The 14,017-nt window shown below is 49.9% G+C and overlaps 1 protein-coding gene across 3 annotated transcripts in view; it reads left to right on the forward strand.

Moving 5' to 3' along the window:
• Positions 1 to 14,017, forward strand: part of GSG1L (GSG1 like) — a 203,217-nt gene that overhangs the window by 72,097 nt on the left and 117,103 nt on the right. The window lies entirely within an intron of this gene.

Genomic DNA, 14,017 nt, shown 5'->3' on the forward strand with positions numbered 1-14,017 from the left:
GTGTCAACTCCAAGGTTTCTAGAAGTTGCCCACAGCACCTGCTCATGTCTCCTTGGCCAGAACTTGATCCCGGCTGCAAGGGAGGCTGGGAAATGAGATTGTTGTCCCGGCAACTGTGTGTGCTCAGCTAAGTCGGGGGCTTTAGTATTATGGGAGAGCAAGAGAGCAGATGCTGGAAGACGTGCTGCCAAAGGAACACAGGGCCCTGGCCGCCTCCCGACCCGCCTACCCCCTGCCGCCAAGGAGGAGGGCAGCCAGGAGAGAGCAGGTGTGCTGGTGTCTTCAGCCTGGAGACTAGGAGAGGGCTCTGATTCTGGGTGCCGGGGCGGGGAAACTGAGGCAGAAGTCCAGTCCTAGAAACTGTCCCAACAAGGGGGATCTCGGCATGCCTGGCTCAGGAGAAATGCTGAAGTCCAGGGCTTGTGGCCACTCACGCCCCCTGCTGGTGGGGCCGGGCTCGTGGCTTCCCTGCAGTGAGTGTCTGGAGGGTCAGGGACTGAGGTCTGGTCTCTGACCCATCTCGGGTGTTGGCGGAGGGGGCGTGGGCGAGGGGGCCATGTGTCATGGAGGCTGGTGATGTTCCTGCCTCGGAGACACTGTCCCCTTGGTGAGCTCCGGCCAAGTGGCAGCCTGTGAGACAGGGACCCCCAGGCACAGGAAAAGGCCCAGCCACCTCCCGCTGAGCAAGCAGGCTTTCAGCAGGGGGGGCTGCCTCCTCAGTTTCCTCCCTGGCTTCCCAGCGACCGCGCCCCGTTTGGCTGCTACAGGTGGCCACCCCTGAAGTTTTGAGCTGAGCATCGGGGCCTCAGCTTCTAAGCCGGGGTCAGGAAGCGCTAGGAATCCTAGTGCTAATATGTGCCCGCACTGTGTTCCCAGGCATTAACTGAGAAGCCCCCCCCCCAACTCAGCCCACTGCCAGATGAGGAATCTGAGCCTTACAGACAGGGAGCCACCTAAGTGTCCCTTCTCATGCAGGGCAGAGCCCAGGCTTCAGACCCCTCCGCTGTCTCGCGTCTTACAAGCCCGAACCTGGAGGCAGCCCCTTGCCAGGGCTCAGCGCATAACCCCCAAGACCTTGGAGGCCCGGGGCCGCCTGTGTTCCCCCTCTGGCTTCCGGGAGCGTATGCATGCACGAGCAGGTGCCCCCGCGACTGGGTGCAGGCACACGCACCCGTGGCTGAGCATGTGCCCGTGTGAGCGTGCATGCGCTTGTGTGCCCGGCTGAGCCTGTGAGTGTGTGTGTGCACGTGTGAGCGTGTGCGGCGTGGGGACGTGTGTGTCTGTGGACGGCGGCACGTGGGATGCTCGTCCTCCTCCTGGAGACATTTGACCTTTAGTCCTGCTTCTTTTATGAGGACCGAGGTTCCCTAGAGATTGTGTCTTTGTGTTTTACTGGCCTCGTGATTTTTCTTCTGGGGCTTGGCGGCCACACCACGGATCTTCTGGGTGTGTATGTGAAAATGTTTATAAGGAGGCCGAGCGCGCTGGCTTTGCCGCCAGGTGGCAGGACGGTGTTCACGTACTCGCTGCCTGTCAAGCGCTTCAGCTGTCCCTTGGATCGGCGGGGTTTGTCGCGCAGCCCCCCGACCTGGCCCTCCGGAGACGCCTGCAGGAATGTGGTGCTCAAGGGTCCATCCCTGTGCCCGCCTCTCACCGTGACGGTCCGTCTCCCAGACGAGGACCCTGGGCCGCGGAGATGGAGTGTGTGGTTTGAGGCCACACGGGGAGTCTGGGGCTGGTGTTTGAGCCCAGGTGTGTCCTCTCCCAAAGCACACTCCTCTCCCGCATTCTTGTCCCTGCGCCCGCTCCCTCTGTGACTTACCCTCTGGTCTGCCTGACGTGGTAATAACCATGGCACTCACGCTAACCAGCTTTATGCGGTGCTTACTGGGTGCCGGGCACTGTTCTGAGAGCTTTACACACATGGGCTCATTTTATTTGTTTTTTGTAAATTTATTTAAAAGATATTATTTATTTATTTGAGAGAGAGCGAAAGTGAGAGAGATCACAGAGGGAGAAGCAGACTAGCCGCCGAGCAGGAAGCCCATTGCGGGCTCGATCCCAGCACCCTGGGATCATGAGCTGAGCTGAAGGCAGACCCCTAACTGACTGAGCCACCCAGGCGCCCCCACATTGGCTCCTTTTAATCCTCATTTTACAGGTGAGGAAACTGAGGCATAGAGAGTTAATTGGCTTGCCTGAGTCGTACAGTTAAGACGCTGGGTTTTGAACCTGAGCGGTTTGGCTCTTAAATGCCTGGTTCTTCTGCTGAAAAGCTAGGTCTTCCAAGACTCTGTGAGTGAGTGAGTGAGTGAGTGTGTGCATGTGTGCGCGTGTGTGAGCGTGTGTGAGCGTGTGTGATGTGTGATTCTTCCCCTTCCTCCTTCACCAAGACCCCTGAGCCGAGTTCAGGGCGTTCTCAGACTAGTGCTCCCCTTCTTTCCTTGACCTCCTTCCACCTGGCAAGCCACAGTCATGCTTTCAAGACCCTTCAAAAACAGTACCCCTCTTCGCCGTTTCCTCCAACACCCTCTCGCCCCTTGCTTCCCAACCCTGTCCGCTGGAAAAATACTTGTCTGGCATCGGTATTTTTACCATGGCACACATTTTTCTTCCTTTGTGCCTGACCCTTTAGTTTTGTGCTTCACACGGGAAATATCTTTTTGTTTTATACTAGCCTAAACCACATCCATTTTTCATCTGGATTCCTGCCACAATCTCTTAACTGCTTACCTCCATCCATTCTTGCCCCCTGATTCACTTGTGCCAGAATGATCTTTTTAAAGCGTAAGTCATCTCATGTGAAATGCTGTTTAAAACCCCGCCTTGGCTTTTATCTTATTCAGAGAAAAAGCAAACATTCTCACCGTGGCCTGTGAAGTCTGTGGGATCCGGCCCCGAACTTCTGGGTTTCATCTCCTGTAATCTCCCCTCCCTCACCACACTCCAGCTCCCCCAGATCCTGACTGTTCCTTGAGTCAGCCAAACGAGTGCCTCAGGACCTTTGCACTTGTCGTTCTCTGCTTCTAGAACACTGTTATTCTCAGCTCTCTGCACAGCTGGTCCCTCCTCATCATTCAGGTTTCGGTTCGAATGTCACCGCCCCCAGGGAAGCCTTCCTTGAGCATCCTCTTATCGCAGCCCTGCCTCCTGCCAAGTCTGTCTCCACCCCTGCACGCCACTCATTCCTGCCTGCAGTGTATTCAGCGCTCACCTGATGAACAGAGAGGGTCAGCTCGCCGACGGCAGGGATTTTGTCCCCTGTGAGACTCACTGTGTCCCTAGTGCCCGGGAGCAAAGCCTGGTACTGTAGGTGCCCCACAACACCTGTTGAATGGTTGAAAAATGAACATGGATTTTAACAGTATACACTCTTGTTAGAAAAATTGTAACGATCCTTAAATGCATAAATGAGAAATGGAAGTCTCTTATGAGCCCACTAGATATTCTCTAATAATGGTTTGGTTTATTAGTCCTTGATAGATAGATAGATAGATAGATAGATAGATAGATGATAGATAGATACACGCATATACATAGATATATATTTATATATAAAATCATGAATTGCTTTTCATATCAATACATAAAACCACCCTCATCTTTTGGAACAACTATAAAATATTCCATCACGTAGAGACAATTTATGTAAGCAGTCCTATAGCTGGACACTCAGATTGTCCCCCACTGCACTTCAGGCCTCCAGTATCAGAGTTGAGTAATAGTTACTTGTACGCACATCTTTCTCCTTCACAGGGCTGGGCCCCTCTGAGGATAGCAGTGGTTTCTTATTTACCTCTGGGCCTCAGGCATCCAGCCAGCCCCAGAGCAACACCGGCAGAATAGTGGAATAAGACTTGAACAAAGGCTGTGGGAGGCAGAGGAGGGGGCGAATTAAAGATGCCTGAGCAATTTATGAAGATGAAATGTGCAAATGCAGATAAACAGCAGTGTCTCTATGTTGTGAACTTGATATTGAAAATGCAGAGGAAACGCTTCACACGCTTTCTTGTCTTCCTCTTCCCTTGTCTCTCAAAATCTCAGTCTCTTATTCACTGAGGTAAGATTCTCCCACCAAAGAATTGTGATCAACTGGGTAGTCTTCGAACCTGGTGTACTGGTCAGCAACATCCACCATAATGCTGGGTAATAAGCCATCCCGGAGCTCAGGGGCATTCAGCATTTATTTTTCGCTCACATGTTTGTGGGCTGACTTGGTTGTAGGTCGTCTTGGTTCCAGGATGTAGTCTGGGCTCAGTCACGTCTCTTCCATGCGTGTTCATTCTGAGGGCCAGGTAGAAGGGACAGAAACACAAGGTGGCAGGGCACCTGGGTGGCTCAGTTGGTTAAATATCTGACTTTGGCTGGGGTCATGATCTTGGGATCCTGGGTTCAAGCCCCGCATTGGGCTCCCCACTCAGCAGGGAGTCTGCTTCTCCCTCTCCCTCTGTCCCTTCTCCCGCTCATGCTCTCTCTCCCTCTCTCAAATAAATAAATAAAATCTTAAAGAAAAAAGAGATGCAAGGCGGCTAAGTGCACAAGCACATTTTGGACCTTTGCTCGCAATGTGTCTGCTAACATCCCATTGGCTAAAGCAAGTCACGTGGCTGCGTCCAACATCAATGAGGCCAGAAATACACTGACCACAGGCTTCAAGGATGGTTGGCAGCTGGTTGTGCTGGAATTGGCTCAGCTGGATTCCCAAGTGCATGTGTGTATGTGAGCCTCACTGCTTTGCTGCCCAAGCTCTCCCCTGGTCATTGTCTTCCCAAAGTGACCTATTTATTTCTCCACGAGGGACCTAAATGTTTGGGTGGGTTCCCTTGCCGAACACCAACCGAGCTGCCTCTGTGTGCCAGTCATTCTCACACATGCCTTTCACTTTGACAAACGTTTCCTGAGCACCTACTATGGGGCAGGCTCTGGGCTAGGCATTTGGGGTGCAAACATGAATGAGGAAGAAGTCTCTGCCCTACGGGTGTGGGAGAGAGCTAAGGAAATGCTTAGCAGGCGTGGGGGCAGGGCTCCGCAGAGGCAGAAAGAATCCACCCCTGCACTGGGAGAGGCAGGAGGGACAGGATTCTGCCACCTGAGATCCCTGCAGAGAGTCCATGAAGATGTCTGGGTTTTCCTCCCTTTACATTATTAACAGGATGCCCCGGGAAGGATTGGTCCCAAGGCACCTGTCAAGGTGTGATGTGGGGAATGTCCCCAGTTCCTAACCCCCCAGTTTGGAGCTTTCCCTCACGGGGTCCATGGGGCTCTCACTGTGAATGAATGAAAAAAGAATGAGCGAATAAATGAATGAGCTAATTGAGCCTCCCGTGATTTACAGCTGTCATCAGCCGCACCGATAACCTGTCTCCTCTTCCTCAGTGCCCATCAGCACACACAGTGGAATATGATTCAGCAAGGGGGGTGAACAGTCTACAGCTGCTCACAGCAGCACGGATTTGGGCAAAAGAGGCCAGATTCAAGAGAATACAGACTATATGATTCCATTTACATAAAATTGGAAAACAGGCAAAATGAGGCTGCACTTTGGGAAGTCAGGACAGTGGTCACCCGCGAAGACCAAAGGGGGACGGACGTGCAGTTCCGATTCTTGGTTTGGGTGCTAGTTCCTCAGATGTGTTCAGTTTATGAAAATTCATCAAGCCGTATACTTGTGATAGATGCACTTTTTCTGTCTGTATGTGATTCTTCGAGAAAAAGTAAAACAGAAATTTCCCACACTGAATTCTGAATGATCCTTCTAAAGTGAAACTCCAACTGTATCAGGATTCTGCTTGAACCCCTTCCCTGGCTCCCAAACTTAAATATGCCAGGATATTTTAACATGGTGATCATGGCCCTTTGTGATCTGTCTGGAGCTAGTCTGCCTTTTTTACTCCACTTCCTACCATCCCTGACATGGACCCTGGGCTCCAGCCCTGCCTTCCCACTCGAATATACTTCCCTCAAGCTCCCCATCATCTTTCATGCCTCTGTGCCTTTGCATATGTTGTTTCCTCTGTCTACCTGCTTTTACCACCTCTTGTGTGCCTTAGAAAACTATTTATCTTTTAAAACCCAGCTTAGACATGACCTCTTTTTTATAATTTTAATTTTAAATCTTTTTTTTTTTTTTTTTTTTGAGATAGAGTGCACAAGAGAGAGCAAGGAGGGAGGAGCAGAGGGAGAGGGAGAGAGAGAATCCTAAGTAGGCTGCATGCCCAATGCGGGGCTCCATCTCACGACCCTGAGATCACGACCTGAGCTGAAATCAAGATACTCAACCAACCGAGCCACCCGACCTCTTCTGAAAAGCCACCCCGAACCCAGAGATACCCATGGTGACTGGTCGTATTAGGACCCATCACTCTGCATTGAGATCATCTTCTCCATCAGACTGGACACTCCCCGAGGACAGACACTGGGTCTCGTCCTTTCAGTGGCTCCCGTGCCCCAGACAGATGAGGTTGGCACACAGCAAGAATTTAGTAAAGGTTAGTTGATGGATGGAAGGAAGGAAGGAAGGAAGGGAGGAAGGCAGGAAGGAAGGAAGGAAAGAAAGGAGGGAGGAAGGAAGGAAGGAAGGAGCAGGGGCCACGTTATAGACCCTCGGTGGCCCATTTGGGTTTGGAAACCTGGAGTCTGACTCTGGGAGGCTGTGGTCTCCTCCGACGCCCCTGGGCTGAGCTGTGTTAGTCACCCCTGCTCCCCGCTCCTGTTTCCCAGCTGGGATTTCTGGCAGCCACCAGCTGGCAGCTTTTTGTGAAACAATCTCCAAAGCTTGTAGGTTTCATTTGTTTAATATTTCGGGGATGTGTAACAATGTGGTGACTCCGTGGCCACAGTCCTGAGTCTTGCCTGAGTCATTTCTCACTTCGGTTTCTATAATAGGCTCTTGTTGGTTCCCTCAACCTCTCTGTTCTGCGCCTGAAATCGATTTACAATTCTGCTGCTCACTTAATTTATTTAGTGCATTTTATTGATTTATGTCCTAGACCTGAACATGCATAGATCAGAACAGGCCGGCAGGGGAAGGGAAAGGACAACCAGCTTTCCCAGCTGCCAGGGGGATCCTGCTGGTCGCAGCCCCAGCACGCAGGGTGGCCGGCGCATCCTGTGCCCGTGTGTGAGTCCTGGGCCATCTTTTCACTCTGTCTGCCTGGGGAACTCTCGGTCAACCCTCGTGAGCCGGCCCAAAGGTCCTGCCTCTGCAGAGTCCTCCCTTGGCCCCAGCCTGCTTCAGTGACTTCTGCCCCATGTTTCCAAGTTACCAGGAACATACCTGTGGCCCCGGGGCCAGACACAGCGAGAGGTCTGATTCTTTCATCCCGTGAGCCGGAGACTTCAGGACACAAAGAGGCAGGAGACCAGCCCCGGTGGTTGACTCCTCCATTGTTCCCTCCCACCTGCCACTCCCAGACAACCTCGAGATAATTCTTGCGGCCCTTTGGCCGAGGGTGGGACTCATCAATCATCTGAATGGCCCTGGTCCATTTGTGGAGGCAGCAGGGCTCTGGAATCCTATAGAAAGAGAACATTTCCTGGCCACTCCCAATAAGCTCTCAACACAGGCTGCCTCACTCGGTGTCATTTAATTCCTGGAGGCAGGGCGGACTGCAGCTTTGCTTTCAGGGATGGGCTGCGGTGACTTTGTCCACCTTGCCTCAGGCCAGTGGGTGGCCTTCCTCGGTGTCAGGCCATGTGCCAGGAGCCGGGACACTGAGGGGAGTCACCCCCAGCTCCTGCTCTTGAGGAGTCTTCTAGTAGGGGACAGATGAGGAGGACAGTCACATCTGTGGACCTGGGGCCCAGATGGGTGGCCAGAGGGCTGCCGAAGGGGCTGATGAGAGTCTGGGCAGGCTGTGCGGAGGGGTGCCCTGCGGGGAGGGTCCTGAAGGATGAATGGCATTCCTTCTAGTGCATAAGGGGCCCAGGGCCTGTCATTCTGGGTAGGATGAATGGCATGTGCAAAAGAATCCACGTGGCAGATGCACAATAGTCATTTACCGAATGACTGAACAGTAGAAGGAAGGTAGGGCCCAGAGAGGTTAAGTGCCTTGCGCAGGGTCACACAGCAAGTTTGGGTAAAAGTCAGGCTCACTCTCCAGGCTTCTGAGGTCTTTCAGCAGCACCCCGTCCTTTCTCCTCCCACCCATCCCTCCCACAACCCTGCAGCATCATTTTCTCCAGCAATGCACAGGTCCCTGTCACCTCCCTCATTCTGAACTGCTAGTTCTGTCACTTTCTGTTCTGAAATTCTGGATTTCTCTAATTACGTGCTCTTATTAAAGGTGTTTAGATCCCGAAGCCTGGTGGAGGACTGCTCCTGGAGATCACAACATCTAGTAATTGCTTTAGTTGCTCTAATTCCAATTATTCAAGATTATCTTTCCAGGTAATTAGATGTCTGGGTAGTCTCGCCTGCTCACTCTCTAAGAGAGTGTCATATTAACCCCAAACGGTGACCAGCTTTCATGTTTCATAATTGGAAACAGTTTCTCCATGGTGAGAAGACTCACTTAAGTGTAAACAGTGGTAATTTAAATTTCTAAATGACTCTGTGGTCTTATCATACTTTGGTGTGAGAAATTAGCTCGGACACTTCAATCCAGCCCTTTGCCTGTCTGAGCAGGGGTTTCAGCAGTGGGAGGGGGCGGGGATAGAGCTTGCTGAGCTGCACAGGGCCTGCGGAATTTGAAGGATGCTGGCTCCTTTCCATAACCCAGAAAAGTCTTCCCATGGGCTGGTTCTTCCTGGACCTGTCCCCAGAATGGAATTTACAATGAGGCCCTTCTGTTTGGCCCAGGTCTTGCTTTCACAAAGAGCTTAAACGTTAGCCACATGATGATTCCTTCAAATGAAGTTGGACATAGAGCTACAAATCGGGTTCACCACTTTCAGTTGGGCAGGTTACTCACTGTGCAACTCCAGGGGTCATGATTCATACTGCGATCTATGTGAGTGGCATAAGGTTGGGCAGTGCACATCCTGTACAACTGTATGTGTGGGCCGGGGATACATAGACAGGGTTAAAAGAAGACAACATTCAATATACCATCTATACCTGCATCTCATTGTTGCACCACACTGCCTGGTATAAGCTGGGAATTTGTGACCCTGTTTTGTTGTGTTTCCTTGTCTTAATCAATATAATTTCATTGCTATAATTTAGGAACAGTGAATTGTACAAGTTTTAAGTGTACAATTCACTGAGTTTCAGGAAAAACATGCATGCAAGTAACCCAGACCCCTGTCAAGATATAGAACCATGGCCAGCATCATGGGCATGTGACCTATACAATCACGTAAGGTCCCATGCACAGAAGGGATTCACATTTGCTCTAGTGTCACTATCTTGAAATTCTTAATAATTTTTTTTTAAGGAGGCTCCACACCCAGCATGGAGCCCAGCATGGGGTCTGAACCCACAACTCTGAGATCAACACCCAAGCTGCGATCAAGAGTTGGACGTTTAATCAACTGAGCCACCCAGGAGCCCCAATACTTTTTTTTAACAAGGGGTCCTGCATTTTCATTTTGCACTACTTTCCCAGTTTGGGCTGTGTACTGCCCCCCACCCCATATAATCACTTACTGTTTCTCTTTACATCAATTCATTTAGAAAGTCTAATTTTTTAAGCCTCATCCTGAGTAATGATATCTACCAACTCATGGTTTTAGTGTGCAGCTTTATTCTTTCCAAGATGCTTTAGAATAAATAATACCTCCCATTTTTTTTCCGTTTTGCCAACATGCCAGACCCAGCAGATCCCCCAACAACTTGCTGAGGTTTGTGCTGCCGGCACACCAAGTCATGAGTGGGGAAACTGAGGCCCAGAGAGATTAAGTCATCTTACGCAAGACCACATGGGTCGTGATGGCAGAGCAGGGTGGGAACCCCGGCCGGCGGGCCACGGGGTCCTTGTGCTTCACCGTTCCACTTACTGCCTCAAAATGAGCTACTAAAATAGAAAAGAATCCTAAAGCGAGTCATGACTGGGAAGGACTGAGGTCTAGTGAGAGGGAAGGACAAGTTACATGTTGACCAGACAGGGCTGGGGAGGAAGAAGGGGGCGCCACACCACGTGGGATGTCACTTGTGATTCTCCAGGGGCTCATGCTGCATGCACCTTCCTCTGCTTCCCTCTTGTTACATCTCCAGTTCCAGAAAAGGAGTCCAGCCCTCACGCACACACCGTCCGGGTTGGAAGGGCGCAGAGAGCTGATCTCACCTGCTCCATTTTGCAGATGAGGAAACTGAGACCCCAAGAAAAAACTCTCCGTGGCTGCCGTGGACTGAATATAGTGAGCATGCCTACTGCGTACTCTAAGAAATGGGGTCCCCACTCTGGGGCAGCTTCCCCCAGGCCAGCCCTGGCAATGCAGTGAGCACGCATGGAGCACCTGCTGCATACCAGTCCCTTCCAGGCATGTCGTACCATTTAATCCTTTCAACAGCCCGCAGAGTAGGTATTATTACGATCACCCCCACCTTTGGGACAGGGAGCTGAGGCTCCGACAGCTTAAGAAACCTGCTTTTGGTCCAGCCAGTGGCAGAGCTGGGATTTAAATGCAGAGTTTCTGAGCGCAGTGTTAATGTAGTGCGCAGGCTCTGGATTCAGATCCTGACTCGGCTTTTACTGGCTGTGGACGGCGGGCATGCTGCTCATCCTCTTTGTGGCTCGCTTTCTTCATCTCTAAAATGGGGATAGTAGCATCTGCTTTGTGGGGTTCTTCTGAGAATGGAGAATGGAATAATCCATGTGAGGGGTTGATGCAGGGTCTGGCTCAGTCAAAGCCAGCTTGAACATTCCATTGTATTCTCCCCATCTCCTGGGATTGGCCCAGCCAGCAAGAAAGCTCACTTGGACAGTAACTCAGTTTGCATTGATTTCTACTTGACTAACTTAATGAATAATGCACAGAATTCCAGTCATTGCTAGATACTTCCACACCCCTTGTTTCTTTTATTTTTTTATTATATTATATTAATTTTTAAATTAATTTTTATATTTTATTAATTCTTTCGACGGCCCTTTGGAGTAGGTGCTATGATTTCTGGTTTACACCCAAGGAAACAGAGAAGATGAGCCACGTGCCTGAGGTCACACAGCAAAGTGATGCATCCATCAGTCCCACACCTCACAGATCTTTCCACTCGGCCTGGTGCCTCCTGACTCCTCTTCTGCTCCCCAGGCCCAGAAAGTTCCTTGGTTGGCTTTGCCGTGGCTTCTGAACCAGCCAGGCGGCCCCATTGGCTCACAGCTGTCAGGGACTGCGAGGAACAGAGGGAGGTAGCAGCTGAGGGGACCCACGGCTGCTCCTGTTCCCGGCACCCTCTGCTCCCCACGCATCCCATCTGCTGGCTTCTGTGGCCTCTCATTTGCAACCATCTGCCGGCCTCCCTGGAGGCTCTGCGAAGGCCTGGGATGTAACACAGAACCCCCCAAATATGCCGCCTTTTGCCTGGCCCTTGCTTGCTCTTAGGCTTCTGATGTTCAGCACGCATTTTGCCAGAGGCAGAGAAATGTGGGGGGCAGTGATGGGGTGCTCCTGCAGGCAAGAGGGAACACAGGTGGCTTTCCAAAGCTGGTGTCTGGTTGGTCTCATCGCTCATGCCCCGCGTCTGGCCCATCTCTGGTGGCGAGGCCAGAGGCTGTTGATTTTATTCATTAGTTCAGACATTTTGGGTTGTTGTATTTTTTTGTGTGTTTGTGTTTTGTTTTTTTGGTTTTTGGTAACAGCTTTATTGAAATATAATTACTTACCATGCAATTTGCCTCCTTAATATGTACAGGTCAGTGGTCTTTGGTATATTCAGGCTTGTGCAACCATGGCCACTATCAATTTTAGAACATTTCCCTCACTCTGAAGAGAAACCCTGTTTCCTTAACCTTCACCCCGCAATCCTCCAGACCCCACAGACCTCGACAACCAGCGATCTGCTTTCTGTCCCTGTAGATTTGCCAATTCTGGACACATATGAGTGGAATCATATAATAGGCAGACTTTTGGGGTCTGGCTTCTCTCACTGAGCATCGTGTATTCAAGGTGCATCCACATCGTGGCATGTGTCGTACTCTGTTTCTCTTTACTGCCAAATAATATTTCATTGTATGGAGATACTACTTTTTCTCTTTTATGTATTTATTGAAGCTTTTTAATATTGAGAAATGTAGTAACAATAAAAAAATACATAAAATACAAATATATAGCTTAACAGTCTGTTGTAAAGCAAAAACTTCATTACCACTGGGGTTGAGAAAGAGATCACCGCTCCCCGCCCCGTGTCCCTTCCTGAGCACTGACAACTTCCAATCCCAGAGGAGAGTAATCACTGCCAGGCAGGGGTTGGCAAAGCATGGCCCACCGCCTGTTGTTGTAAATAAAGTTTTATTGAAAACGCAGCCACGCCTATTCTTTATGTAGGTGTAGCTTTCGTGCTGCAATGGCAGAATTAAACGGTTGTGAGAGAGACCATATGGCCTCTGGTTCATAGACAGCTGTGTTCTCACATGATGGAAGGGGCCAGGGAGCTCGGCGGGGGATTATAAGGCCATTAATCCCATTCACGAGGGCTCCGCCCTCATGACCTATTCAGTTCCCAAATGCCCAACCTCCAAATACCAACACACCTGGAGTTAGGATGCCAACAGATGCGTTTGGGGAGACACAAACATTCAGTCTATAGCAATCATAGCTATCGCCAGTGCATCTTCATTGCTATGTAATATTCCATTCTAGGACTCTCTCTTCTTCTGTGTGTTCATTCTACTCTTAATGGATATGTGGGTCACTTTCTGTTTTTATTATGAACACTATTGTTAGTTCTTCAAGTGTGGGCCCCAGACGGGCAGCGTCAGTGCCTAGGAGGTTGTTAGAAATGTAAATCCTCAGCCCCCACCACAGAACTCCCGAACAAGAAACTCTGGGTCCGGGGCCAACAATCTCTGTGTGACAAGCCCTCCGACCAGCCACCCCCGTGTGAGAATCACCGCTCTGGTGTTGACCTCCATTTGGGATTGTTCCAGCGACGCTGCAGTTTTACTAAGCAAAGCCATTCCAATTTCCGAAGTCAGGGTACCAGTTTACACGCCCACTAATGGGGAATGAGAATCCCCATCACTCTATCCTTGACAATACTTAGCTTTATTAGATATTAACATATTTCCCACCTGATGGATGAGAAGTGGTATCTCACTGTGCATTTCACTTTGCACTTCTCTGATTACTGATGAGTTGAGTGTCTTCTCATGTTTGTGGCTATGCGGTTTTCTCTTGAAGTGCCTGTTTGCATCTCCTGCTTGTGTTTCTATTAGATTGTCTTTTTCTTATTGATTTATAGACATTTTAACATTTTTTAAAAAGATATTTTAATCTTTGGTTGCTTACAGGTATTTCAAATTCCTTTTCTCTGTGGCTTACCTTTTCACAGATGTCTTTTGGTGAACAGAAGTTCTTATTTTTTTTATTTTGGTAAAATATACATAACCTAAAAATTTACCATTTTAACCATTTTTGTAAGCGTATAGTTCAGTGGCGTAAGTACGTTCACATTGTTGTGCCTCCCTCACCACCTTCCACCTCCGGAGAGCTTTCTCATCTTCCCAAACTGAAACTCTGCACTCATTAAATACTAACTCCCCACTCCCTCATCCCCCTAGCCCCTGGAAACCACCATTCTGATTTCTGTCTTTAAGAATTTGGCTACTCCAGGTACCTCCCATAAGTGGGATCATGCCATATTTGTTCATTTGTGTCTGTCTTATTTCACTTGGCACAGTGTCTTTGAGGTTCATTCATGTTGCAGCAGGGTGTTGGAAAAAAAATGTCTTAGTGTGGTCTGGTATATATACACCACATTTTGTTTACCCACTTGTGGATGGACATTTGGGTTGCTTCTACCCTTTGGCTATGGTGAATAATGCTGCTGTGAACATGGGTGTACAAATATCAATTCAAGCCCCTGCTCTCTGCTCTGCTGGTTGGATACCCAGAAGTCTAATTGCTGGGTCACAGGATG

Source organism: Mirounga leonina, unplaced genomic scaffold (genome assembly GCF_011800145.1).
Source record: "Mirounga leonina isolate KUSES-001 unplaced genomic scaffold, KU_Mleo_1.0 Mir_454, whole genome shotgun sequence".
NCBI lineage: Eukaryota > Metazoa > Chordata > Mammalia > Carnivora > Phocidae > Mirounga > Mirounga leonina.